The following is a 26791-nucleotide window of genomic DNA, read 5'->3' as shown; positions in this document are numbered from 1 at the left end:
GATAAACTGTTTTCTGTAGCAGGGGCACAATTTAGCATTTCCACTAACACTCTAGAAGAACTCCAATTTCTCCACCTCCTCACCAATACTAGTTCTTTTTAAATAATTCCCATTCTAGTGGGTGTTAAATGGTATCATGAGGTGGTTTTGATTTACGTTTCTGAAAAGACTAATAATGGAAGCACCTTTCATGAAATTGTTGGTTATTCGTACATCTTCCCTGGAGACTTGTCTATTTAAGATCTTTGCCTGTTTTTAACATTTGTACATAATTATACATATTTATGTAGAACATAGATTTGTATGCATCCATAAAATGTGTTATAACCAAAAAAGGGTAACTGGGATACTCATCACCTAATGCATTTATTATTTGTTTGTGCTGGGAATATTTCAAACGTTCTTTTAGCTATTTGGAAACAAGCATTAAATTATTTTTAACTATGGTCACCCTAACTTTGCTATTGAACACTAGAACTTACCCCTTCTAACTGTATTTTTGTAGCCATTAACCAACCTCTCTTCATTCCCCTTCCTTCCTTCCTACCTTCTGGTGTCCACCATTCTACTCTATACTTCTGTTTGATAGATTCTTTTAGCTCTTACATATGAATGAGGACATGTGATAATTTGTCTTTAGGTATCTAGCTTATTTCACTTAACATAGTGTCCTACAGTTCCATTCGTGTTGTTGCAGATGACAAGATTTTATTCATCTTGCTGGCTCAATAATCTTCCATTTTATATGCATGCCACATTTTCTTTTTTATTTTTATTTTTTTTTTTTGAGACGGAGTTTCGCTTTTGTTACCCAGGCTGGAGTGCAATGGCGCGATCTCGGCTCACCGCAACCTCCGCCTCCTGGGTTCAGGCAATTCTCCTGCCTCAGCCTCCTGAGTAGCTGGGATTACAGGCATGCACCACCATGCTCAGCGAATTTTTTGTATTTTTAGTAGAGACGGGGTTTCACCATGTTGACCAGGTTGGTCTCGATCTCTCGACCTTGTGATCCACCCGCCTCGGCCTCCCAAAGTGCTGGGATTACAGGCTTGAGCCACCGCGCCCGGCGTTACGTTATAAATATTTAGTCTTCCAACCCATTACCACAGGATGTCCTTTTTAAAAATCTAGGTAATCTTTAATTTTTCTTCAATATTTTGTGATTTTCAATGTATAAGTCTTTCATCTGTTTAGTTAAATATTCTCCTTAAAATATGATTTATTGCCGGGCACTGTGGCTCATGCCTGTAATCCCAGCACTTTGTGAGGCCGAGACAGGTGGATTACCTGAGGTCGGGAGTTTGAGACTAGCCTGACCAACATAGAGAAATCTCATCTCTACTAAAAATACAAAATTAGCCGGTGTGGTGGAGCATGCCTATAATCCCAGCTACTCAGGAGGCTGAGGAAGGAGAACCATATATATATGATTTATTTTGATGCTATTACAAATGGAATTGCTTCCTTTAATTTTCAGATTGTTCATTGCTAGTGTACACAACTACAACTGATTTTTCCAAGTTACTCTTCTATCCTGTGGTGCTTGCTGAATATTGTTCATTTGCTCTAATATGAATTTTCTGCATTTTAAAGCATTTTTATAAGATCATCGTCTTTACGAAGAGACATAATTTCCATTTTTTTCTCTTCAACTTCGATGCCTTTTATATATCTTCATTGCCTGATGACTCTGGCTAGAATTTTAAGTGTAATATTCAAGAAAAGGGCAAAAATGTGCATTCTTGCCTTGTTCATGATCTTAGGAGGAAAGCTTTCAGTCTTTCATTCTTGAGTATATTACCTGTAGATATTTTAATAAATACCCCCTATATCATGTTGAGAATATTATCTAATTATAGATTCCTGATTGTTTTGAGATGCCTTTCTGGAGAGATGAAATACAGAAGTTCCTTAATGCCTAATTTTCTTTTCTTTTTTTTTTTTTTTGAGACGGAGTTTCACTCTTGTTACCCAGGCTGGAGTGCAATGGCGCGATCTCGGCTCATGGCAACCTCTGCCTCCTGGGTTCAAGCTATTCTCCTGCCTCAGCCTCCTGAGTAGCTGGGATTACAGGCACACGCCACCATGCCCAGCTAATTTTTTGTATTTTTAGTAGAGACGGGGTTTCACCATGTTGACCAGGATGGTCTCGATCTCTTGACCTTCTGATCCACCCGCCTCGGCCTCCCAAAGTGCTGGGATTACAGGCTTGAGCCACCGCGCCCGGCAATGCATAATTTTCATTGATGTCACTTTTGCCACTCGTTTTTGAATTTGTAGAAACAATCATGCTTCTTGAAAACATACCTGCTATAATAAGCCATATATGATAACGTGAAGTGAGATCACAGGTAATACCATTTCCAACAGACAAATACTATTAAATTGTAGATTGATTTTCAATCCCCTTTACTGTTTTCAGTTTATGTACAACAGTCCACTAGAAGATGTAACTCTTCTTTGATTGGCTCAGTGGTTCCATTTCTCTTTAGGCCCTTCCAGTCTCCAGGCAATTGGGTACCCTTGAGACCCTCAGAAAACTTACCCGCTCCTGCTACATCCCAGTTAGAACTGGTCTATCCTCGATGTTCTCACATTGCTGTAACAAATGACTCATGCCTCACAGCAGAGTAACACTGCATGAAAACCTGCTAACACTTGCTCCAAGAGAGAAAATATAACATACCCATCCATTCCCCACAGAGACACTGTGTAAAGTCTTAGGAAATACTTGAAGTATATGTTATGCATGGGAAAATATTGTATTTGATGTTAAATGGTGCAACCATGACATATAACTCTGAGTAACTTCGACAGGAATTGAAAATAGGTACTATGAGTATCATTTCATGTGGAGTATATGTGGCAGACAGTTATGACAACTATCGGATCCCTCCTCTATGGCCAAATTATTGTCTATAATGCAAAACATGAGGCTAGAACATGAAGAACTCTCGGGTTGCCTGGGAGGGGAGCCAGGTCAAAGAACACCAGAGTTTGTAAATTGCTTGCCAGAGAAGATCTCCAAGTTTCAAGTAATTTTCTCCTTGCGCCTTCATCCCCTGAAGATGATACTTTTATACCATGAAATGTACCCTCTCTGTAACTCTGTGAAGTAGATGACACTCTCAAAGACTTGGTCAGGAGGACACGTCTGAAAGAACAAGATTCTTGATGATGGCGGGTGGTTTAGGCCTCGTTTGATTTCAAGCGGAAAACAAACGCAGAAATGCAGCAGTCTGGGCAAAATGCAAGGCAGCCATGTTTGGTGGCGCCTTTGCCTACGCGTGGCGTTTTTTCACACAAGAAAGGCGGGAGCAGAGGGCTCTAAGACAAGACTTCTTGGCATATCTGGAGCACTGCTGCCATCGTGAGGTTGTCGTTTAACGAAACCCTACGCCATTACAGAGTTTGAGTGAGGACTACCTGCTGGCGGCAGTGGTCTGGTAAGAGGTGGAGGAGGCTTGGCCTCTGTGCTGAGAGTCCCTGACTACTCATCTAAGGTTTTAAAAGAGACCTGGACGTTGGCAGTGCCTTGGTGTAGGACCTCGAGAGTCAAGGATCTAATAGCAAATCCTGTAAAATTCTCTTGGAATAACCCTGTTGATTGTGCACGTTACTGATTCTGCCAGAGACCCAAAGATCCATAGCAAGATGTCAGCATGAGAAAGCTTGCTGACTCTTGCTCCAAGACAAAGGAAGAAGAGACAGACGCCCACAAAAGCCTCCACGTGTATTTGAGTGAGTTCCTACAGTCCCGCCCACACCACGTGGAACCAAGGCCTCGCCCCACGACTTCCTGTGCCAGGACCGCCTGGCAGCGGCTGGTTCACTCCAAGACTGTCACTCTCTAGGTCCTCTTCAGGCCTTACATACCGCCAATGTCCAGGCGTCTCTTCAGGCCTTAGAGGAGAAGGCAAGAAGACCTGGCCTCGAGTCCAGGCCTCTTCCACCTCCGCACAGATCAGACAACCCCCACACGGAGGCTTCCAGGAAGGACACTGTAATGGCGTATTCTGTCTTTAAACGATTTCCTCACGGTGGCAGTAGCGCTTCAGATTTTCAAAAACGCCCTATCTTGAAGCAGTCTTCTCCCGCCCTTTCTGTCTGAAAAAACGCCACCCAGCGACAAATGCGCCAAGAAACCTGGCTGCCTTGCATTTTGCACAGTTTGGGGCAACCTGTGCATATTCCTGTACTTTGGCTTTTCTTTTCCGTGTGAAATCAAGTCAAGGCCTAAACCAGTCATCCTCATCAGGAATCTTGTTCTTTGAGAAATTAAGTGTCTTCCCGACTTAGTCTATGTGGGTTGGCTCAGCACTTTCCTATGGCATCAAAATGTCTGGCAAGAAATTAGAAGGATCAGAAAAGAAAAGCGAGAATAAATTGTCAGAAGCCTGGAGATCATCAGGAGCCATCAATTCACAAGTCTAGGTAATCTTTGACCTATTCCCCTCCCCAGACAACTAGGGGGTCTTCTTTCATTTTCTCAGCTTATGTGATGAATCGTCAGAAACAGTTTGGCAGGAGTCATAAGAGAAGGCCAAGACATGCACATTACTGTATGTAATACCTTGTTCCACAGGACATGCTACATATACTTACATCTGTATAAACTCCCATGAGAAGTTACACAGTTTTGGGGTAGACTCCGGGGGCTCACACATGTAATCCTAGCACTTTGGCAAGCCAAGGTGGATGGATCACTTGAGGTCAGGAGTTTGAGACCAGCCTGGCCAACATGGTCAAACCCCATCTCTACCAAAATACAAAGATGAACCAGGTGTGGTGGTGCACACCTGTAGTCCCAGCTACGCCGGAGGCTGAGGCAGGAGAATCGCTTGAACCCAGGAGATGGAGGTTGCAGTAGCTAAGATCAAAAGTTACAGAGTTTTAAAAATTGTCCTGTGTTTAACAGTGAATAATTTATATTTCCACATTTTCCTATGCCCTTACATATTTTTCAGCTTCTTTTTGTGACTTGAGTGTGTGCGTTTGTGTTACCTGTTATCTCTTAGGTATCAGACTTACAATATCTTCTTAATAGAAATGGTGTTTGCAAGCCAGGTATAGTCTGGTGTGCCTGTAGTCTCAGCTAGTTGGGAGGCTGAGGCAGTAGAATCGCTTGGGCCCAGGAGCAGAGCAGCCTGAAAAACATAATGACACCTCAGTCTCTAACAAAAATAAATAAATAAATAAATAAATAAATAAATAAATAAAAATGAATGATGTTTGCCACGTAGTTAGAAAATAATCTTGTGTACACAAAGGAGAATAACACCATTATAAAATCTGTTAAGACAACTGATAACCTTTTGGGTTATTTTATTGCATACTTTTCAGTATATACATACATACATCTACTATATTTAGGTTCACACAAAAAATAAATCTATATTAAAATTGGATTAATCTGTACATTGTGGTTTGGATCAGACCAGATGTATATTCTGACAAAGTTTAGAAGGGAAAGTATTTGCTTGCATCAAAAGCATGCATAAGCGTGCCTTAACATTTTGTTTTGTATAAATAAGTACATATACACATACATATGTATATAGGCACAGAGCATGGTAACTGTAATGATTACCATGATTAAAATAGTAAACATGTATACACACATAGGTGTATATATATTAATGTGTATGTGTTTCTTCAAACACAATTGAACACACATTGAAAGCAATTTTAACATCATCATAATTTTACAGTTTCTATGTTCATATATGTGTAAATTTCTTTATATTCCACTGCCTTATCATTCAAGAGATTTACAAAAGTAATTCATACTAATGGCAAAGTGTTCAATCCCTGAACAAAATATAAAGCTATACATAAGAGGTCTCTCAATCCCAAGAGGAAATGACTTTTAAAATGGTTTTATCACACATTCACATCTTCCATTGGTCATATAAGAACTTCTCTATTTAAAGTTCCCATGTATTTGTATATCCAGTGTTCAAATATGTTCTCTGTATTTATTGTCACTTAAACATTTGCAAACTTGTTAAATATTCTTAAAGGTTATTCTTAAATATTTTGGGGGATGCTAGTTTTTTTTGAGTGCCTTCTTGTTTTTGGTATTTCTCAAAATTAGATCTGCTTCTTTACAATATTTTCAGATACAGTAGTCCTGCATAAAGAAAAGCAGGTAGGTCACAGTTCATGCCACCACCAAGAAACATGCAATTTCAAAATGTGGGGTTATTATCAATATTCCCATTTTCTATGTTTCAAAATTATAAATTACTGAATTCCATCTGAGATCAGTAAGGATTTTGCACCAACTTTTTCAACAGATATCTGTTTTTGATTGCTTCTCAAATTATGAAAATCAGCTTTTTCAAAAATCTCTTTGAATATTCAAATCTATGAAGAACAAATGAAAACACTTCATTATAAATCCCATTTTCATGAAGCAACCGCTATCAGCAGCTTGATGGCTACAGGCACTCAAACATTATAAATGGGATCTATGATTGTTCATGAGAGGTGAACATTTAACTAAATCAATAGAGGCTTATCAATATAATCCCTTATTTACACAAGGTGTTCAAAACACACACACATACAATCACATTAGTTATTATCTTTAATTCTATCCTCATTAAACTATTGGTACCATTTAGTGCCTTGACTATTTCACACAATATTAGGTAATGGGAAATTTCCAGTGGCATGGAGTAACTAACAGTACTTTATTGCTAAATCTCATAACATTTCTTTATTGTTCAAAAATAAGAATGAATCAAATACTGCTCACATCCTAAGGATAATAGAAGCATTTGGCAAAAAAAAAAAAAAAAAGAAAGAAAAACTGAACAATTATAACAGAAGTTAATGAGGTATATTCTCTATTGCAGAAGCTCAATCAAAATTCAATTACTGTTTTTTTTCTCAATTGCATTCTGCTTGTTATTCTATTTGTATTATATTGGGGGAGGTAGAGGTAATTCATATATGCAGGAAATTTTTTTTGTTATAAACATCAATTGACACCATTTATGTGAAATTTCCTTCTAGTTAAATATTTTTCCTTCTATCATTTTTCTCAGGTTTTATATGGAAAGGCTACTTAAAATGTCACTAAGCATACTTCAGCTAATTGGATTTTGGGTTAAATAATAATTTGCTAGAAGTTTTTAATTTTCTTGACTAGTAAGAGCAAGACATTTAATCATCCCAGCATGTAAATAGTGCTGTTTATTTTTAGATATAAATATGGTATTACTCAAAATGTTATCAGTACTAAGCCTTATTTGTCAATGTGTCAAGGCTTCATTATAAATAAAGGTAAAACTGGAAAATGTGATCTCAAAACCTCAGCTTCAGAGAAGTAGACACTGTTAGTTGCTTTGTTTGAGTATTTTTCAATTTACAGACACATTACAATGTGCCTGTTTGCTCTCTACAATACATACATGTTTAGACGTTTGGTTCAAGGTCATCACATAAGTTAGAAGCAAAGTAAAATGCCCTTTACTTTGTTATTTCTCTTATCTAGTGGTACCAAACTTACATGGTTTGATGCCCAAGGTCCAACTGTTGGTTTTTCTCCCTAAATCAGAGGCAGGGAATGTCTCTGCCAATCAGGCCACAGAAAATGGAATTCAGATTTTGTGAAGACTGTAGGGTCTACCTAAGGAAGCCCAGCTCATCTAGTCAAGGCTCTCTCTGAATGTTCTTTAGATGATATATAATGGGAAGGTTAGAGATCATTTTTCTTTCACAAGATACCTGGAAGACCTCGTGCTTGCTTCCCAGAGCCTCTGCAAGGCACTATTCGGTGTCAGTACACCTATGTCCATAGGCCATCCTTGAACTCAACCATGACAAGTTTAAAATAGACTTAGGCACAGGCCAGGATGTTACAAAAGCCAGTTCCCTTCTCCTGGTACAGCATGGTCATTGTGGTAGGTGATGGAATCTTACCTTTCAAGGTAAGATATGCTTTTATATCTTTTAGGTCTTGTTGACTTATAACTTTGTTCGCATTCTCTAACTCCTTAATAATCTTCAGTTTAGTTGTTTCATCCATTATTTAAAATGAGGATATTGGGCTAGGTGCAGTGGCTCATGCCTGTAATCCTAGCACTTTGGGAGGCCGAGGCAGGTGGATCACTTGAGGCCAAGAGTTCAAGACCCGTATGGCCAACATGTGAAAACCGCTTCTCTGCTAAAAATACAAAAATTAGCTAGGCCTGTTGGCGCACACTTGTAATCCCAGCTACTTGGGAGGCTGAGACATGAGAATCGCTTAAACCCAGGAGGAGGAGGTTTCAGTCAAGATCATGCCACTGCACTCTAGCCTGGGCGACAGAGCAACTCTGTCTCAAAATAAACAAATAAATAAATAATAAAATAGATGAAGTGGGGTATTGAAGTCACCAGCTTATTTTTAGAACTCTCTATATTTTCCTTTAGTTCTGTTCAGTTTTTGCCTCATGTATTTGGGGACGCTTGTAAAATAAACATGCATGTTTAATTAGTACATCTTGACAGACTGACCTTATCATTATGTAATGTCCATCTTTGTCTCTTGAAACAGTTATTGTCTTAAGGTATATTTTGTCAGGTATCAGTACAGTTAGACCAATTTTCTTTTGGTTACTTTGTGCATGAAATCTTTTTTTTTTCATCCTGTTACTCCTAACCATTTATGAATTGGATCTAAAGCCAGTCTCTTTTAGACAGAATAGAATTGGATATTCTAAAAAATCCATTCTGCCAATCCTTGTCTTTAAATTGGAGAGTTTAATCCATTTAAAGTAATCACTGGTAAAGAAGGAATTATTCCTGCTATTTTGCTGTATATTTTCTATATGTCTTAAAGCTTTTTTCTCAATTCCATAATTCTTACCTTCTTTTGTGATTAATTGATCTTTTCTAGTGCACCATTTTTATTCCTTTCTTTTTCTCTATATACTAATTTTTTTCGTTATGGCTGCCCAGCAGAATACAATTAATATCTTAATTTTATAGCAAGCAATTTTTATTAAACCACAAAGTAGTTTACATAGTACATAAAACCTGCTCCTTTAAAGCTGTAATCCCCTTTGTGTTATTTTTACAAACCACATCATTAGACATTGTGCACTTATTAATACAGACTTATAATTATTGTTTTATGCATTTGTTTTTAAAATCATATGGAAGGAAAAGGGAATTACAAACCAAAAGCATAATACTTCTGGCTTTTGTGTGTATCTATGTAGCTACCTTTTTCTTTGTTCCTTATTTCTTCATATGGTTTTGAGTTAATTATCTAGAGTCTTTCCATTTCATCCTGAGAGACTGTTTTGCATTTCTGTTATGGGAGGTCTATAATTGGTGAAATCTGTAAGGTTTTTTTCTATCTAGGAATGTCTTAATTTTTCCTTCATTTCTGAAAGTTAGTCTTGCTGGATATGGAATTATTGACAAGTTTGTTTGCTTTTAGAATTTTAAATATGTTATCCCATTGCCTTTTGGCTTCCGTGGTTTCTGAAGAAAAACTGGCTGCTAATTTTATTGAGAAGTTCTTGTATATAACTAAGGCCTTTCTCTTTTGATGCTTTCAAGATTCTTGCTTTGTCTTTGTCTTGTGACAGCATGATTATTAGGATTTGTCATTGTAGATTTCTTCCTGTTTGTCTTACATGTAGTTTGCTGAGCTTCTTGCATGTTCTAGCTTCACATTCATTGACTTTTTTCTAACTGTGCTAATCTGCTGTCGGAAACTTCTAGTGATTTTGTTTTTCATTTTAGTTTCTGTAGTGTTCAGTTCCAAAAGTTCTATTTTTTTTTTTTTAAATAATTTCTCAAGCCGGACTTGGTGGCTCATACCTGTAATCCCAGCACTTTGGTAGGCCAAGGTGGGTGGATCACCTGAGGTTGGGAGTTTGAGACCAGTCTGACCAACGTGGAGAAACCCCAAAATACAAAAACTAGATGGGCGTAGTGGCACATGCCTGTAATCCCAGCTACTTGGGAGGCTGAGGCAGGAGAATCACTTGAACCCAGGAGGTGGAGGTTGCAGTGAGCTGAGATCGTGCCATTGCATTTCAGCCCGGGCAACAAGAGCAAAACTCCATCTCAATATTACTACTGCTACTACTAATAACAATTTCTCTCTCTTTATTGATATTCTCTACCTGGTAGGACATTATTCTCTTGGTTTCCTTTAGTTTTTTGTATTTCATTTACTGTAATACTTTGAGCATATTTAAGAGAGTTGACGTAACTGTTGTAGTAAGCCCAATACCTGGGCTTCCTCCTGCAGTTTCTTTTCCCTGTGAGTAGAACATACCTTCTTGTTTTCTTTGCATGTCTTCTTTTTTGTTTATTATTAAAAATTTAGATGTTTTGGATATCATACTGTATCAAGTCTGGAAATTAGAGTTCTAAACACGCTTACCTCCCTGCCCCATGGGTTTCGTTGATACTATTTGCGGATTGTTGTTTGCTACTTGCTTTTTTAGTAACTTTTCTTAAATATTTTTGTAAAGTCTACATTTTTATCATGTGTGGTCACTGAAGTCTGTGGTCACCTAGTACTCTCACAGTTGCCTTAAACACCTGGAGCCTAAGGAAGAAAGAGAAGTATTCTCTAAGTCCTTGAAGACTGGCTTTGTGTGTCGGGGCACTCTTTCAACTATCCAGGCTGTCGTCTTCACTTCTAGCTTGCAAGGGACCTGAAAGCTAGTGAGATATGAGACCTTAAGGTCTTCTCAGGCATTTCCTGAATAATTCTTCAGCCCTGCACGTGTGCATGTCTTTCTTATTTCTCTAGTATATACAAGAACTTTTTCAAGTTCTTACTGCCCCAGGTATTTCCTTTGATAACCTTTTCCTTCCCATGCTGTTCCATCTGTTTGTTATTTATTTTAACTGTCATCCCTTGCACCAGACTCCTATAGCCAATACTTTTGTCTTTAAGTTCTTTCAACAAATGCCCCTCAGGAAGCTGTTCCAAACCTGGAAACACTCCAAGCGAGGCAAAGCAAAAGCAAGCTCTTACACCAATCCTTTAGGGAGCCAGAGGACAGGTCGAACTGGAATGCAGCAATTCTTTGAGAGTAAGTTCTGTGTTATAACTATGCACCGGGGTAGGAGCTATACTCAAGGCACTGTGGAGGTTGCAGGGTGGTAGACAGGCAATTTATAATGCCACAGCTCACTTGCTCTGTCATCACAAAGCAGTCACTTCTTTTTTTTTTTTTTTTTTTTTTTTTTTTTTTTTTTTTTTTTTGAGCCAGAGTCTTTCTCTGTCACCCAGGCTGAGTGCAGTGGCGTGATCTCAGCTCACTGCAACCTTTGCCTCCCAGGTTCAAGTGACTCTCCTGCCTCAGCCTCCCACACAGCCAGGATTACAAGCACCTGCCATCATGCCCAGCTAATTTTTGTATTTTTGTAGAGATTGAATTTCACCATGTTGGCCAGCCTGGTCTTGAACTCCTGACGTCAGGTGATCTGCCCACCTTGGCCTCCCAAAGTGCTGGGATTAGAGGTCTGAGCCACCATGCCTGGCCAACAGCCACTTCTTTCTTCACCAAGCCTTCCCTGGCTGGGTTAAGTTTTTGACAAACTCCAGACTTCTGTGAAAATGGATTCTGACACTTTTTTCTAGTTCATGCCTGGCTTGTTGTTGCTTTTGTGGAGGAATGATGTGCCAATGTGTCCTCCTTCGTGATCTTCAGTGATGTCATTTTTTACCACCTGATTTTTGCCCTTCTAGAAATAATCACATTTCTTTACAATATTCCTTCTACAACAGGCATGTATGAAGTCATAGAGTGATATCACAAGGAATGACACCTCTGGCAGGCAAGGACTTGGCAATGTGTGTTCATTTTCAATCCTTTACACTGTCTGTGTTGAAATAAATAAATATTATTTAACAGCTTAGTCATATGTAATACATATAAATTAGCTCGAATTCTACTTCATTTTTTGTTTATGCTTGGCTAACATATTTGGGCTACTTTTTCTCCATCTGTTTTTTCATCTCTGCTCCCTTAGACGTTTCATTGCTTCTTGGTTTGGCTATGTGGTCCTACTTCTCTTCAATTCCTCCTGGCTGCAGGCCATGAATCTCTAGATGTTTGATTGATCTGAGATCCTCAGCAAGCAAGTTTGATTGATCTGAGATGCGTCTGCAATACGTCACCTGGAATTGGCCTGGTCCTTGTGTTCTGACATGGCTGCCACAAGAAACCCATGCCCCATAGCTTCCTTGAGGAATCCTTGTATATAGTAAGGCCTCACCATAGCATGGTAGTACCACATGAAAGCCAGCTAACTCTTGCTCCAAGGGGCAGGAACAGGATACAAATGCCCACAAAAGCCTGCATTTGTGTTTGAGTGGATCCCTCCAGTCCTGACCACATGAGGAGGAACTGAGGCCCCGCCCCATGACTTCCTGTGCCAGTACTGCCTGGCAGCAGATGGCTCACTCCAAGCCCCTCACTCTCCAGGTTCTACACCAAGATCCCGCCAATGTCCAGGTCTCTGTTAAGGTCTTGGAGGAGAAGGCGAGGAGGCTTAGCATAGAATCCAAGCCTCTTCCACTTCCCTACAGACCAGACCTTCCCCAACAGCTGGGCCTCAAGGAAAGAACGCTGTAATGGCGGATTCTGTATTAAAATGATTTCCTCACGGTGGCAGTAGTGCTGCGTATTTTCAAGGAAGCCTGCCTTGGAGCACTCTTCTCCTGCCCTTCCTGTCTGAAAAAACACCACCCAGAGACAAAGGCGCCACCAAACATGGCTGCCTTGCATTTTGTCTAGTTTGGGGCGATCTTCTCACACTGCTTCGCTTTTGCTTTTGATTCCATCTCAAATCAAACTAAGGCCTAAACTACCCACTTTTATCAGGCAATATTATCTTTCAAGAACTCAATTTCCATTTAACCTAGTCTTTGCAGTTCGGCTCTTAACTCCGTTTTACATCTCAAGCATTTTCCCTAAACTATCAAATTGTTTACTTCTAGGAGCAAGTCTCAAGGGGCTCGGCCTAGGAGGAAGACAATTCTGGTTTTGCTTGTTTGTTTATTTGTTTGTTTTTGAGACAGTTTCACTTTTGTTGCCCAGGCTGGAGTGCAACGGTGCAATCTTGGCTCAGTGGAACATCTGTCTCCCGGGCTCAAGAGATTCTCTTGCCTCAACCTCCCAAGGAGCTAGGATTACAGGCACCCACCACCATGCCCGGCTGATTTTTTTTTGTATTTTTTTAGTGGAGACAGGGTTTCACTGTGTTGGCCAAGCTGGTCTTGAACTCCTGACCTCAGGTGATCCACCTGCCTCAGCCTCCCAAAGTGCTAGGATTCCAGGGGTGAGCCACCACGCCCAGTGGAAGAAGACAATTCTGAAAAATTAAGGGCAGGATTGGGGCATTTCTAGGCATCAGGCCATATGTTCCTTGACTTGGCTTTCTGTTGTAAAAGACAAAATTATTCTGGCACTTGTTAAAGTGATACGGACGACTCTATTCAAGACTATTGCAATAGGCACATTGCAATAGGCAAGAAAAAGATCAGACTTCATTCTGAGCATAGCAAAGACAGCTGGGGATTTATAGTCAAGAAGCAGAGTGACAGGGGTCAGTGCATGGAACGTCACAGAGGAGACATCAAGAGTAGGGAAATACTTGCTAAACTGAGTTAAGATTCTTATTACAACTGGACTAGTTAAGCCAAAGACAGGACTCAAGAATGAGTTCAGTCAAAAAGAGGGCTCAGAAGAGCCTATCTACAACTTGCTCAAGGAGATAGTCTTTGTCAATATTCATGCCCCGAAGGAGTCTTTCTCCATTTACAGGGTTAGACTCTGTAAAATGAGAGGCACCTTTTTGCTTGGAGCCCTAAGAGGAAGGCTTAGATACTGCTCATCACTTCAAGCCACAAATGCCAACTTTGAGTAGTATACATATGTAAGTATGTATAAACCCCAATCAGAAGTTACTAAAAGCTTGTCTCATGATTTCATCTTTTAACATGGGAACACAAGCACTTTCTCATATCATTAATTTTGTGCCTTATATTTTAAAACTTTTTATTTTACTTTATTTTTTGTTTGTTTTCATTGTATTTCTTCTCATTTGAAAAATACTTAGTTTCTTCAGAAAGTTAAGGAAAATATTCATTGAAATAAATGACAAATATTACTGAACAGCTTAGTCAAATTTCAACTCATTAAATAGATTTAGGCTAATTCAGTTTTTATTTATGGTTGGCTATAATATTTGGACCATTTCTCCTTTATATCTTTCTACTGGAAACAAAATATAGCAGATGAAAGACAAAATTCTCCTTAAAAGTGTCAAATAATTCACAAAAGAGAAACTCTCCGATTAAAAGTCTATGGGCAGAGAGAATTAAGGGGAGCACCAGTCCCTTTGGCCTTTGGGACATTTGCTTAGCTGGGTACTATTGGCTTTCATTTTCAGGGACCTCACACAGAGCAGAAGCTAGAAAAAGCCTGAAGGGAACTATAAGTATTAAAAAATAAAACACACTTAGGGACTTTCCTTCAATGCAAACGCCTATCCCAGATGGTTATAGGTTGGTTCTATAAATTTTTTTTTTTTTTTTTTTTTTTTTTTTTTTTTTTTTGAGATGGAGTTTCACTCTTCCCAAGATGGAGGGCAACGACGCAATCCCAGCTCACTGCAACCTCCACCTCCCAGGTTCCAGTGATTCTCCTGCCTCAACCTCCCAAGTAGCTGGAATTATAGATGCCTGCCACCACGCCCAGCTAATTTTTGTACTTTTAGTAGAGCTGCCTGGAATCCTAGCACTTTGCTTTCGATTTTCCTTTGTATTGAAATATTTTATGCAGTTCATCCTTCTAGCCTCTCATTTAATGTCAATTGACCTCCCTTTCAAAACTTTTCCTAATGGTTTAGTGTTTTCTAATAGAAAGGCTTTTGGGAAGCATCTGAATTTTAATAATTTCATATTTCTTTTTAAATTCAAATTGTCATTATCTCATCTTGCTATTGTGTTTGCTGAGTCAAAGGTCAGCTTATTCAGAGGCTTTTAGGGACTTATCTAAAGCTGCTACGCTCCTTTAAGTGGGCTACAATTTATTTTCTTAGAGTTACTAAGTAACAAGTAGATGAAATTTCACAAGTGGTAGAGTATGAAGTGTTCTTTACTTTTGTAAGCTACTGGAATACTACAATCAAGGACAATAGCTAACAAATATCGAACACTTAACCACGTACCAGGGAATATTCTAAGGATATGAATACAAATTTATATATTTATTCTTCACAACATCCTTCTAATGTAAGTATTGTGATTCTAGCCACTTAATTAATGACAACAGGTAGCAAAGAAAGTTTAAATACCTTATGCAAGGTCACAGAAGAATAGTTAAAAACAAATTTTAAAATCAGATTAGTCAGGCTTCAGAATTCACATTCTTAAGATCTAGGTTAGGCAAACTGTCAGCTCACTTCCGAGGCACTTTGAGGAAGCCTCCCAACTTTTATTGGTTTTCCTGCATTTTCCAAGTATCAGGTCCAGGGAGGACTTAGTTAACAAATTCAGTTCTATCTTGTATACTTGGCATACAGGAACAACTGGCAAAAATAAGTCTGACTCAGTTGACCTTTCAATTATTAGTCCACCTGCTTCTCAGGTCAAGCCCTTTCCACGATCTGTTCCCTTTCACTGCAAGCTTTAAAACTTCAAAAAGGCCTGTAAACTGATCTTTAATTGCATAAGCAGCCCAAAGGAGAAATTCCCATAAAGGTTGCACTTATCCCGAGCTACCTATAGGCTCCCTTTGGGTCAGAAAAAGAAGATAAATTAGAGTTGGGAATGTAGAAATATACAGTCACATTCAGGTTCCAATATTTTAATTTTTAAAAATGCTGACATTGTTTAACTATATTTATAAGTATACGGGTATTCGTTAAGGCTATTTACCAAATATTTCCATTACTCCCCCTGGATACTGTTAAGAGAGTGGTATTTGGCTAACGGGTGGAGTCAAACCCATAGATCTAATTAAATAAATACCTAACCTACACCTGAAGTATTGCCAGAACCCTTTATAGGGGAACATAATGAGGACCTGTAGAGTAAGACAGCCAGATTACATGGTCCATACAGCTTAGCCATTTGATACACAGAGAAGTAGAGAAAAATGAAGAGTGGATTCAACAGGAGAAAATAGAAATAAATATCGGGGGAAAAATCTACATACGATATGCAATTTGTGTTTAGAAAAAATACATACAGATCATAGTAATACAATAGGTCACTTTGTGTTCATTTATCTGATTCTATGTTTTCTAAATATTCTGTATTGAAAAAGAGTCTATTTCTTAGAAATAGAAACAGTTCTACCTACATTTCTATAAATAGAAATACTTCTTATCAATAAATAGCTATTTTCATATTTTTAAATCATACTTTTGGATAACTAAAGTACTACTGTCAAAATGCTCATAATAAAGAGAAAAAGTATAAAAGAAAAAATATGGAGGACAATGCCCAATTTTTGTAAACTTGTATGTGTATATACAAATGAAAATTTGTCAGCCGGGCACAGGGGCTCACACCTGTAATCCCAGCACTTTGGGAGGATAAGGCAGGCAGACCACCTGAGGTCAGGAGTTCGAGGCCAGCCTGTCCAACATGGAGAAACCCTGTCTCTACTAAAAATATAAAAATTAGCTGGTCCATGGTACTGGCACCAAAACAGAGACATAGACCAATGGAACAGAACAGAGGCCTTGGAAGCAACACCACACATCTACAACCATCTGATCTTTGACAAACCTCACAAAAAAAGCAATGGGGAAAGGACTCCATGTTTAATAAATGGTGTTGGGAAAACTGGCTAGCCATGTGCAGAAAGAAGAAACTGGACCCCTTCCTGTCACCTTACACTAAAATTAACTCCAGATGGATTAAAGATTTAAACATAAAACCTAATACCACAAAAACTCTAGAAGAAAACCTAGGCAAAACCATCTAGGATACAGGCGTAGGCAAGGACTTCATGACTAAAACACCAAAAGCAATGGCAACAAAGGCCAAGATAGACAAATGGGATCTAATTAAAATTCAGAGCTTCTGCACAGCAAAAGGAACAATCATTAGAGTGAACCAGCAACCAACAGAATGGGAAAAAAATTTTGCAAGCTATCCATCTGCCAAAGGGCTAATATCCAGAACCTACAAAGAACTAAAACAGATTTACAAGAAAAAAAAAAACAATCCCATTCAAAAGTGGGCGAAGGATATGAACAGATACTTCTCAAAAGAAGACATATATAAGGCCAACAAACATATGAAAAAATGCTCATCATTACTGGTCATTAGAGAAATGCAAATCAAAACCAGATCGAGGTATCATCTCACACCAGTTAGAATGGTGATCATTAAAAAATCTGGAGATAACAGATGCTGGAGAGGATGTGGAGAAATAGGAACACTTTTACACTGTTGGTGGGAGTGTAAATTAGTTCAACCATTGTGGAAGACAGTGTGGCGATTCCTCAAGGAGCTAGAAATAGAAATTCCATTTGACCCAGCAATCCTATTACTGGGTATATAGCCAAAAGATTATAAATCGTTCTATTGTGAAGACACATGCACACATATGTTCATTGTGGCCTGTGTACAATAGCAAAGACCTGGAACCAACCCAAATGCCCACTAATGATAGACTGGACAAGGAAAATGTGGCACATATACACCATGGAATACTACACAGTCATAAAAAACGATGAGTTCATGTCCTTTGCAGGGACTTGGATGAATCTGGAAATCATCATTTTCAGCAAACTGACACAAGAACAGAAAACCAAACACTTCATGTTCTCACTCATAGGCGTGTGTTCAACAATGAGAACACGTGGACTCAGGGAGAGGAGCATCACACACTGGGGACAGTTGGGGGGGTAGGGGAGGGACAGTGGGGTGTAGGGAGTGATAACATGGGGAGAAATGCCAGATATAGATGAAGGGGGAATGGAGGCAGCAAACCACATGGTTATGTATGCACCTATGCAACAACCCTGCATGACCTGCACATGTACCGCAGAACTTAAAGTTAAAAAAAAAAAAAAAAATAGCTGGTCACAGTGGTACACGCCTGTAATCCCAGCTACTCAGAGGCATAGGCAGGAGAATTGTTTGAACCCAGGAAGCAGAGGTTGCAGTGAGTCGAGATTGCATTACTGCACTCTAACCTGGGTGACAGAGCAAGGCTGTCTCAAAAAAAAAAAAAAAAAAAAAAAAAAAAATCAACATATTTAGGTAAATAAAGCATAAAGATGTGATCAGTGTTTGTCTCAAGACTGTGAAATTATAAATAGGGTGAACATTACTTTCAGTTTGCCTTATGAAGTCACAGTTCACACAGTGGTCCAACTTGGACAATAAATTATGTAATTATCTACGGAGGATACACAATGTATATTCTCTACCCAACTGCCCAATTAATTATTTAAAATGTGTTGTTTCTATATTCATTCAAAGCATCACCTATGTGAAAATTAAAACACGAATATACATGAGGCATAAAAATATAAAAGCATGAGAAAAGGTCATATGATAAAGTTGATAATGTTGTTTTAACATATTAGTTCAAAACCTATGGAAGAGCTTAACTCTAATGTCCTTAAATGATAATAGCTAAATATGAGTATTTACTTTGAACATCAAATTTGAGCAACTGTAATATTTATTAGTGAGTTCTCCATCTGGAAAGACATTTAAAAAGAAGGATGTCATTTTGGTTACTTTCTAAAATATGTGAGCCAGAATATGAAGTAGGTTGTGAGAGCCCGGGAAATGAGCCAGGTAAAAGAGTACAACATTTGAGGGAGACAGATAGCTTCATACAAGCTTTGGAGTTCCAGAAATTTCTTTTCCTCGTGCACGGATTCCTTGGGACTTGAACCTTGTATCAGAAAACTTGAAAATGAGGAAAATCCTACATATCTAATGGTGACTGATGAGAAGATCTGTGAAGCTGCGGTAGAGGAAGCTGAATTACTGAAAAGAAAAGATGCCTGATGAGAATGGGTGATTTTAGGCCTCAGTTTGATTGTACATGGAAACCAAAAGCAAAAGGGCAGCAACGTGAGCAAGTCTCTTCCAATTGGGTAAGATACAAGGCAGTCATGTTTCCCGGTAACTTTGCCTTTTAGTGTTGTTTTTTTTTTTTTTTTGACAGAATGGGCGGGAGAAGAGGGCCTGGGGGCAGGGTTAGTTGGCTTTTCTGAACCCATACTGCCATCGCGAGGAAGTAGTTTGACAAAAGCCAAAGCTTTGGGTTTGAATGTCCCTCTTATCTAGCAGTTAAGAAAGATTTGGCCAGGCACAGTGGCTCAGGCTTGTAATCCCAGCACTTTGAGAGGCCAAGGCGGGTAGATCACCTGAGGTCAGGAGTTCAAGTCCAGCGTGGCCAACATGGTGAAACTCCGTCTCTACTAAAAAAATACCAAAATTAGCTGGGCATGGTGGCGGGTGCCTGCAATCCTAGCTATTCAGGAGGCTAAGTCAGGGAGAATCGCTTGATCCCAGGAGGCGGAGGTTACAGTGGGCTGAGATCGTGCCACTGCACTCCAGCCTGGGCAACAGAAAGACTCCCTTTCAAAAAAAAGATTTAGTAAATTCAAAGTTTCAACACACCCTGACCCCAAGATGGGACTTTTCCATTTCAACTCTTGGGCTTTCCAGGAGCCCAGTCTGGAAAAAGGAAAAATCTCAGTGAAGAAGCTGCTGAGTTAGGGGCCCCGACTGGTACAGGACTTTGGTTTCTTCTCACTGTGGGCAGGACTACAGAAAAATTACAAGCTTCTGGGCATTGGTATCCTGGCCCTGCCCGTTGGACTGCGAGGCAGTTGGGTTGGCAAAAGATATCCCTGTACTTTGGGATATGAGCCTCAGTGTTAGCAATGTTAGAATGTGGGGACAGGGGAATGAATCTCATTCGGAGTGGCATGTAACAGCAGCTGGAAAGCTTACTGAAGGTGTCAGGGACACTCAAAAGTCTGTCGCCTCTGTTGCCTACAGCAAGAGCGATCTGAGCAAAAGGAGCATGTGTCACTGTGCCAAGTCAATAAATTCCAGAACATCAACAGGAGTGCAAATATACACAACCTCAAGGCCTGGAGGTATTTTCTGAGTCCAGGAGGTAACAGCTACAGTGGCTTTGCAGCGTTTTTTCTACGGTCTAGTGTGAAGGCACAGCCACATGGAGGGATCTGCTCTCATTTCAGCTCTCTTAATGGGATAGAAATGGGTTCTTCAGCTTTCTTCTAAGGAAGATGAGGGCTTTAAGGCTCAAGATCTAACTGTTCATTAAGATTAGCAAGTATTGTTCACTGTGACTGCTTCTAGCCTTTTTCTGATGAAGATTCCTTGTAGACCTGACAAGATATCTTTCTTCAGGGAGTTGGGTACACCAGGACCCCCAGAAAACTTGCCTCTTTTGTACCAGAGATGAACTCTGTACATGATCCTTTGGAGAAAATGCTGAGCAGTCCATGAAAACAAGCATTAGTATTTTGATCTTCTTTCTTCTGCTCTCTTCTAAATCAATTCCGTTTGAATATTTGCATGAGTACATGTATGTGTGAGCACTCACGGGTTTGTTGATATGACTTTAGACTTCCCCGTAGCTTGCAGGTCTCCTTGGGCTTTGAAATTTTTCCATTTATCATACTTTTCCATTTTATTAAAAGGCCACCTTATGGGTCACTAAATATCCTTCAGGTGATTGGATTTTGTGTTACTTATAACTTTGCCTAAAGATTTTTATTTTCTTCACTATAAAAAGTGATTTTTCATTTCCATATGTAAACAGAGCAATGTATAATATTCAGAGAAAATGAGTCTTACGCCAAAGGCTATTTTAAAACCTGAAGGGTAGACTTTCGTTTCTTGATTTCAAATGTAAACCTTGCTTGCTACTATTTCAAACATGAAGACATGTATAACGTTAATACTTGATAGCATGGCCTTAAAATAACTACTCCAGGAAGGTAGACACAATAAGTAGTTTCATTAGAAGACTTCTGCAAATTCAGTCTTCAGAATTCACATATATGCACTCAACTTGCAGTAGTCATACATGGAATAAGTGGAGAAAGATAGACTTTATTTTTTCCTTTGTTTTCTTATATTAGTATTTGTTTTCTTATATTAGTAAACTAGAATGGTTTGATCCCAAAGATTCAACAATTTGCTTTAACCCTGAATTAAAGATGTGGAATATCTTTACTGATATGGACACCAAGAATGGAATTCAGTCTTTTCAAGGACTGAAGAGGACGACCTGGTATAGCTGAAACATGTGGAGTCAATCTACTAGAGAATAGGCCCTTTGCCCCTCCCCACTGTCTGACATTGCAAAGGAAGCTGAATGAACCTACTAATCTCTATACTTTCTGTCTTCTATGAGAATGTTACCTTGACTCTGGATAAAGAGTGTGCTCATGTGAAAGGTTAAATGATGCACGCATATTGCCCACCAAAGAGTTAAACAAATTGACAATGCTTCCCACCTCATGGAAACGTGTCTGATTCTACACATGTTCACACAAATCAGGTGTTATCAGTGGTTTCATGTTCAGTAGCTTGCTCAGGAACATTTTGAAGAGGTGGGGAATGGTTGAGACTTTGTCAAATTCTAACTTACTTGACTTTTGATGAACTTGAGAACCTCTGTCTACAGACTTGGTTGTTCTGTGGCCTTTTTCTTCTGGGAAGTTTGTGCCTGGTTCCTTTTCTCTTTCCGTGTTGAACTGTTTCTCTTTAATTCTTGGAATAGCTAATGATCTGTAATGGATGTCAATGGTGTAAGGGCAGTCAACACTAACAAATAATTGCTTGTAGTTTCCTGTTTTTGCTGTTATTTTTATTATGTCTGAAATAATGAAATTCAGCTAGGAGCTACTGTTTTAGGCTTCCGTCTACAATCAGGCCTGTTAGCTTCTATTAAATATAGCCAGGTGAGGTGAGCACAACATTCTTGAGCCTGAGGAATTCCTGAACTGAGGCCACTGTTAGTGTCATCCACAATTCTGTCTCTACACATTTGTCTACCCTACTTTAAGCATATGACCTAGTCAAAATGCAACTCTAAGGCAGGCATGCTAACACATCTGGTTCAGACCTTCTCTTTCGGTCTGTTTTAACTGAAATAATGTCAGGAGATCCGCAATCGCCTTTCACATTCACAAGACCTCTGGGATAATTAAGGCATGCTTTGCTACATGTCTCCAAGACACTCCTAAGAGTTATTGTCACTTTTTATCAATTATCTATCGCCTCTCAGCTCCGAATACATTCTTCAATATATGCTCTACAATAAATAGTGGGAATTTTCCCCCTGCACTCGGAGCTCTGACACTGCTGACAAATGGGGCTCATATCCCAGGCCCCAGCGTGCTAGAGGACTGTGTCCGAGACTGTCTACCTCTATAAGAAGCAGCAGGGGCAGGAGGCAAACAATCAGAAGCCCTGATGTTAGCAGTGAACTGCTTCCTCTAGTTCCTCCTGTACTGGAAGGACACAAAAGCTCCACCTCCAGGACTTCCTATGCGTGAATTTCCTGTCTGCTCCCTGTTCAGTTCTGGCCACTTCTACAACTATATTATGCCTTTGTCCAGAGATCCTAGAAGGCCTGAGAGATGAAAGCGATGACATCACGCTTGAGACCAGAGGCCTTCCCAACTTCCCCGGAGGTCCAAACTTCCTCAGCTTCCTGTTTTTTGGGGAGGAATTGTTCGTGTCATGGAGTTTCATCAACCGATTTCCTCACGATGGCGGTAGTGTTCCAGAAATGTCAACCAGCCCAGTCCCCAGGGCCTCTTCTCCCGCCCATCCAGTCTGAAAAAACGTCAACAAAAGACAATGGCACAAGGAAACAGAACTTTCCATTGTTGCCCTGCTTAAGGAAACTTGTTTACACCATTGCACTTTTGCTTTCTATTTTCATCTTAAATCAAAATGAGTCCTTAACCACCTGGCCCTCATCAGGCATCTTCTCTTTTCTAGCATTAAATTTCCACCAGATCACACCAGGCGCGGTGGCTCAAGCCTATAATCCCAGCACTTTGGGAGGCCGAGGCGGGTGGATCACGAGGTCAAGAGATCGAGACCAACCTGGTCAACACGGTGAAACCCCGTCTCTACTAAAAATACAAAAAACTAGCTGGGCATGGTGGCGCGTGCCTGTAATCCCAGTTACTCAGGAGGCTGAGGCAGGAGAATTGCCTGAACCCAGGAGGCGGAGGTTGCGGTGAGCCGAGATCGCGCCATTGCACTCCAGCCTGGGCAACAAGAGCGAAACTCCGTCTCAAAAAAAAAAAAAAAAAAATTTCCACCAGATCTTAGGCTTCACAGTTCAGCTCTTCTTCACTCAACATTAGTTCTTCAGCATCTTCTCAATTTATTAAGTTGACTTCTTTTAGGAATAAGACCCAGGATTCCAGGATGAAATGGGAAAAGAAAATGCCATAATTTCCAGGCCTGGAGAAGGTCATCTCTAGTTACCTGGAATCATGGTCCTTGACATAGCTTTCTAGGTTACCAAGGAATCTGCCTCCATTTTGTTGGAGACTAATCTTTTTGTTTGGTGGAAGTCTGCTGTTTGACCAAATTCCTGAGATTATTTTCTTACAGACTATATAGCTCTCATTGGTTTGATATGTCATACATGACATACCAAATGTACCTTTATGTTTATTTATTTATTTATTTATTTATTTTTAAGACGAAGTCTCTCACTCTGTTTCCCAGGCTGGAGTGCAGTGGCGCAATCTCGGTTCATTGCAACCTCCACCTCCGGGTTCAAGCGATTCTCATTGCTCAACCTCACCAGTAGGTGGGACTACAGGCACCCGCCACCACGCCAGCTAATTTTTGTATTTTTAGTAGAGGCAGGGATTTACCATGTTGGCCAGGCTGGTCTTGAACTCCTAATCTCAAGTGATCCACTGACCTCAGCCTTCTAAAGTGCTGGGATTACAGGCGTCAGCCACCAGGCCTAGCCTGTTCTTAGGAAACTTCTAATGAAGAAATGTATTAAACAAAAAGGGAAGTTCTTATCGAAAACCAGTTTTCAGATGTAAATTTCTTTGTACTTTGGTGTGTCTATTTTTTCATATACTTAAAAACATAGTTATTCAGTACATCTGTCATGTGACCAATTTGTCTTTGTAATTACTTCTTACAATGCTAAATATGGAAGTACACACACACACACACACACACACACACACACACTCCTTTTCCACTTAGGTCATTACACTGAATTAACAGGTTTGCATTTTACGATTTTCCTTAACAAAACAATAATCAATATATGTTTTTTAAAGTTTGTAAACTGAATCTCCTACATTATTTTCTTAGAGGAAACCAGTTTTAATATTTCTCCATACTTTATTCTAAATGTTTTAGTCAGTGAGGGCTGCCTTAAAAAATATCATAGATTTTTAAGCAAAATAAATATACTTCTCACGGTTCTGGAGGCTGGGAAGTCTAAGATCATGGTGGCAGCCAATTCAGTTCCTGGCTAGGGCCCTCTTCCTAGTGTGCAGATGGATACCTTCTTGTTGTGTAACTCACAAGGCAAAGAGAGAAAGCTCTGGTCTCTTCATCTCCTTATAAAGGCACTAATCATAATGCAGGCTCCACCTTTATGAACTCATTTAAACCTAACTACCTCCCAAAAGTCTCATTTCCAAATACCATCCCATTGTGGGTTAAGGCTTCCACGTATGAATTTTGAGGTGATACAAACCTTCACTCCATATTAGGTTTTCTTTGTTTTTGCTTCCCCATGTGTTAGCATTGTATTCATTATGTCTTGCTATGTAAGAAATTACTTCAAACTTAACAGCATAAAACGGCCTACATTTATTATCTCAGTTTCTGTGAGTCAAGAGTCTGGGCCGGGCGCGGTGGCTCAAGCCTGTAATCCTAGCACTTTGGGAAGCCGAGGTGGGTGGATCACGAGGTCAACAGATCGAGACCATCCTGGTCCACATGGTGAAACCCTGTCTCTACTAAAAATGCAAAAAATTAGCTGGGCATGGTGGCACGTGCCTGTAATCCCAGCTACTCAGGAGGCTGAGGCAGGAGAATTGCCTGAAGCCAGGAGGCGGAGGTTGCGGTGAGCCGAGATCGCGCCATTGCACTCCAGCCTGGGTAACAAGAGCGAAACTCTGTCTCAAAAAAAAAAAAAAAAAAAAAAAAAAGAGTGCGCACAGCTCAGGTAGGTCCTCAGCTCACAGCTGCCATCAAGGTGTTGGTTAGGGCTGGGGACTCATCTGAGGCTCAAGATCCTCTTGGAAGCTCATGTGGTTGTTGGCAGAATTCATTTTGTTGCAGCTATAGAACTCACAATTGCTTACTTCTTTGAGGCAAGCAAAAGAGAAGATCTCGGACGACTAGGCCCTCTTTCCCTGTCCTAATTAGATCAGGCTCCAAGGGTAATCTTCCTTTTGAGATCCTATCATTTTTGCCATATAATATAAATGAATCACAGGAGTGAAAATCTATCATATTTACAGGTCCCACTCATACTTATGGAATTATACAGGGAGATGGAATCATCTTAGAACTCTGCCCATATACCACAAGTATGGATGGATGGATGGATAGATAGATGGATAGATAGATATAGTTTTTAAGATTTTAAATCAAAATTATTTATGAACATATTTTTCAATGTTAGTTATTTGTACAATACTTTACAAACATTATGCCATCTCTGACATTCCTCCAAGATGGAAACACTTTTAATATTCTTAGCTAATAAGTTTTTTACTTATTTATATATCCCTAAATAGAATGCCCATATTACCAATTTAAAAACTAACCTACACATTCATAATATATACTCTTCCTTCTAGAAGAATCTTTCACTTTCCTTGCCTTCACTACACTTCACTAGTATCAATATTACTACTTCACTTACATCCTTCCTTTCTCCCATCCTCCCAATGTAGGTATAATTGCTTGCCACTATGACAATGTGAATACTTTGAAATGATCCATTTACTAAGTTGTGTTTGCTTTCTTTTTCTGAACATTTTTTTCCTAGTCTCTGTCCCCCAGAATAATTGAATGGTCATTTCATTTGGTCTGTGTACTCATAGTTCATTCAAACACATACGTATATAAGTTGACTAAGATATCTCTCAAGAGTCTCATTCATATTACGGATTTTGATCAATTTAATTTTCCTCGCAAAATTTATCTCAAAATTTTCTGACCTCCTCCATTGTGTCCAGTTTCCCCTATGTCTGGTGCTTAACTGCCAATCTGAGATCTTTTCATCAACATTCTGAAGATTCTCATCTCACATCTTCCCTATTAGATCTCCAGTTTCATGAAGCCCATCTCTTCTTTTCTACTATTTCTAAACCTTATTTTAAAGCACAGGCTAAATTGCCTTTTTTTTTTTTTTTTTTTTTTTTTTTTTTTTTTTTTTTTTTGAGACAATCTTACTCTATCACCCAGGCTGGAGTGCAGTGGCATGATCTCAATTCACTGCAACCTCTGCTGCCCGGTTCCAGTGATTCTCCTGCTGAGCTCAGCCTCCCGAGTAGCTGGGATTACAGGCTTGAGCCACCGCGCTCGGCCCGAAAATGGCTTTTTTTTTTTTAAGGCTATATGAGAATTATATTTTTAAGAGCTTGCATATCTGAAGATATCTTTTTTATTTTTACAGTTCATTACAATTTGGCTAGGTGTAAAATTCTAAGTTGGAAATACATTTTCTTCAGAATTTTGAAGGCATTGTTTCACTGTATTCCAGTTTCTAGCGTTGAT

General features: G+C 39.5%; 1 long non-coding RNA gene across 1 annotated transcript in view; it reads right to left on the bottom strand.

Annotated features, from left to right (window-relative positions):
• Nucleotides 1-26791, bottom strand: part of LOC141582784 (uncharacterized) — an 88247-nt gene that overhangs the window by 46701 nt on the left and 14755 nt on the right. The window contains exon 3 of the long non-coding RNA XR_012515659.1: nucleotides 5032-5147. This is a non-coding gene — a long non-coding RNA (uncharacterized LOC141582784). The remainder of the gene's footprint in view (nucleotides 1-5031; nucleotides 5148-26791) is intronic.

The sequence above is a fragment of the Saimiri boliviensis genome, chromosome X, assembly GCF_048565385.1.
Source record: "Saimiri boliviensis isolate mSaiBol1 chromosome X, mSaiBol1.pri, whole genome shotgun sequence".
Lineage (NCBI taxonomy): Eukaryota > Metazoa > Chordata > Mammalia > Primates > Cebidae > Saimiri > Saimiri boliviensis.
Note: the sequence above shows the minus strand (reverse complement) of the source record. Positions and strands in the feature narration are given on the sequence as shown.